Source organism: Mus pahari, chromosome X (assembly GCF_900095145.1).
Source record: "Mus pahari chromosome X, PAHARI_EIJ_v1.1, whole genome shotgun sequence".
Lineage (NCBI taxonomy): Eukaryota > Metazoa > Chordata > Mammalia > Rodentia > Muridae > Mus > Mus pahari.
In genome coordinates, this window is record NC_034613.1 from 2,003,753 (window position 1) to 2,007,425 (window position 3,673).

The following is a 3,673-nucleotide window of genomic DNA, read 5'->3' on the forward strand; positions in this document are numbered from 1 at the left end:
AGAAGAAGAAGAAGAAGAAGAAGAAGAAGAAGAAGAAGAAGAAGAAGAAGAAGAAGAGAGTCTCACTGTGTTCACTGTGTTGTCTAAGTTGGACTTGAACTTGTATGATACTACCACACCCAGCCTCTAGTAAAGGTTTACAGAATAAATGAGCACGGGAGGGAATAGTCAGAAAGATGAATTGGGCACATGCATAAACGTGGTTAGGGGCCTAGACATGCTTCTAGCAAACAGGGAAGAAGCACAAGGATTGCTGGGAGCGTGTGTATGCTGTGCAAACATTCTCCAGACCCTCCTTATACAAGCTCCCCGTGGAGAATGGGAAACTAGCCTCCTTAGAAAGCCCTTTGCCCTGGGTGTGGTAGTGCACATTTTAATCCCAGCACAGAGGCAGAGGCAGAGGCAGACAGATCTCTGTGAGTTGAAGGACAGCCTAGTCTACAGAGGTTGTTCCAGGACAGCCAGGGCTGTTACTCAGAGAACCCTGTCTTGAAAAACAAAAGCAAAAAGAAAAGAAAAATAAAAGCAATGCAAAGCCTTTTTAAAATACCACTCATTCGAGCTGGGCGGTGGTGGCACACGCCTGTAATCCCAGCACTCGGGAGACAGAGGCAGGCGGATTTCTGAGTTCGAGGCCAGCCTGGTCTACAGAGTGAGTTCCAGGACAGCCAGGACTACACAGAGAAACCCTGTCTCTAAAAAACCAAAAAAAAAAAAAAGGTCTCAGTATTATTGTCTAGACTGACTTCAAAAATCCTCATCCTTTTGTCTCCCAAGTGCCAGAATTGCAGATTTATTTTGTTTTGTTTTTCGAGACTTGGTTTCTCTGTGTAGCTCTGGCCATCCTGGAACTTGCTCTATAGCCTGAGCTTGAACTCAGGTCCACGTGGCCACCTCTCTCTGCCTCCAGAGTGCTGGGATTAAATACATGCACCACCACTGCCCTGCCCAGATTTTTTTTTTTAATTTGGTTTTTCGAGACAGGGTTTCTCTGTGAAGCCCTGGCTGTCCTGGAACTCACTTTGTAGACCAGGCTGGCCTCAAGCTCAGAAATCCTCCTGCCTCTGCCTCCTGAGAGCTGGGATTAAAGGCATGCGCCACCACTGCCCCGCCCAGACTTTTTAAAAAGACTCATTTATTGGGAGTGCGGGTACATGTGTCTCGGTGTACATTTGCGGGGTTAGACCTCCTCCCACTCTGTTGGTTTCCAGGATCAGATTCAGGCAGTAAGGCAAGTGCCCTTACCAACCGAGCCACTGGCAGCCCAGTTTTTTTTTTTTTTTTTGGAGGGATTTTGTTTTGTTTTGTTTGTTGTCAGGTTTCTCTGTATAGCCCTGGCTGTCCTAGAACTCACTCTGTAGACCAGGCTGGCCTAGAACTCAGAGATCTACCTGCCTCTGCCTTCCAAGTGCTGGGATTAAAGGTGTGAACCACCACCGCCCGGCTCCAATTTGTTTTTCTAAGGTGACCACAATATGTTCAGAAATGAGTTTTCATTTGGGGAGAGGGAAAGTATGGGAAAGATCCCAGGTTCTGACATTCTGTGTAAACCTCTCCATGGATGGGATAAACATTGTCTCTACCGGAGGTCAAATGCCATGCACAGAAATTTCCAGAGACTGTTGGTTTTGTCACAGTGACTGCTGTACTATCAATGAGCTCATGGATAATATATAAATTTTGCAAGGCCTACGTAATGAGGCCCTGTCTGAAGAAAACAAAATGTGGGGCAAAGTTGATTATCTTCCACTCTCAGGGAAAAGCAAATCAAAGTTATACCAGGATTCTGTCTTTCTAAAGTATAAATTGCTGTCATCAAATGATGAGGGACTCCTACAGTATTGGTGAGAATGTATCAGTAGAAAGGTTACTCAAAACAAATCTACCATATGACCCAGCTCTACTACTGGGCATACGCCTAAAGGAGCCAACATACCACAGAGAGAGCCCACACATCCGTATTTATGCACCGTCATTCACAGCATTGATAATCTTCCTAGGTGGCCATGAGTTGAAGAGGAGATAAAATATACATGCACACACACACGAATCTGACTAGAATAGTAGTCATCTGTAAAGGAAATTACTTCATTGGTAGGAAAATTGATGGAACTGAAATACTGTTTTGCAAAACAAGCCAGGACGGGTATTCAATCGTTTCTCTCTTGTGTAGACTGTAGACTGCAGAGCAAAAAGACAACATATAATTGGGAGAGAGACTGTTAGGGAAGAAGATGGGGATGGGGAAGAAGAGAGAAGGGCTAGCCGGGGACGTTTGCAACATCCACAGTAATTCCTCTGAGGTTTTCTTTTGTACAGTTAGTATCCACTGGGGGGGAAAGGCCTTGTGACAGGCAGGATGCAGGGAGACAGCCATGAGGAACTCCATTAGATGTACACAACTGGAGGGAAGGAGCAAGTTGAGAGGAGTGAACAGCAGGTGGCATTGAAGCGCTTGCTTGCTCTTTGTGTTCAGAGACTGGACTGGGTACCTCCCGCCTCCTCGGGCTGCAGCTGCCTGGTTATTTTGCAGCAGACATGACTCACCTGCATCTTTCTGGGTCCTTCCATTTTTCTTTTGGTTTTAAAAAAGTCCCTAACCCAGGCTGGCCTCAAACTAAATACATAGCAGCAGTGACCTTGAACTTTCAGTCCTGTCCTCTGCTTCCTGAATGCTGGAATTACAAGGTTTGTCTGATCAGGCTCTGCTTATTTATGTGATGCAAAAATGAAACCCAGGCCCTCCTGTGTGTTAGGTAAGCACTCTCCCAATTGAGCTCTGTCCCCCCAGCTCTGAAATTTTTCTCCTGTGCAATGCTGGTGACAGCTGTGGAAAAACACCAGTCTATGTATACAGCTAAAGGGAAAGAGCAAATACAGAAGAGGTCACAGGTAGTGACGTCGAGGCACTTGCTTGCCCTTTGGGTTCAGGGACTGGACTCAGGGCATCAGGCCTCTATCACATGCTGGCCAGAAATGGCGGGACACACCTTTTATCCCAGCATGTACCAGGTAGAGGTAGACAGATCTCTGAGGCCAGTGATATCCATAGCCAGTTTCAGAGCAGTCAGAGCTATAGACTGTCTCAAGAGTTAAGTAAAGGGGGCTGGTGAGATGGCTCAGCCGCTAAGAGCACCCAACTTCTATTCCAAAGGTCCTGAGTTCAAATCCCAGCAACCACATGGTGACTCACAACCATCCATAATGAGATGAGATCTGACTCCCTCTTCTGGAGTGTCTGAACACAGCTACAGTGTACTTACATATAGTAAATAAATAAATCTTTTTTTAAAAAAAGGCATGCACCAGAACTCCTGCCTAATTAGAAAAATTAAAAAAAAAGAGTTAAGTAAAGCTAGACCCTTCCACCAGACAAGTGCTTCCCCACTGACCTATGCCCTAGCCCCTCACCCCTAATTCCTCCATCTCCTTTATGCCCATCTGTTTCTGCCTAGGATTTCTGAGGCTTTCTTTCAGTTTATTCCTTCCTGAGGCTTCCGTGTCTTTCCTGCCTTAACCTCTTGTCTCAGCTCCTTCTCTTGCATCCCATTTGTTCTCCCTGACTCTCTACGCGCCCTAGATCTGCTATCTTACAAGAAGGCCTATAAAGGGGCTGGCCAGATGGACTAGCAAGTAACGGGCCTTGCTACCAAGTCTGAAGACTTAAGTTCTA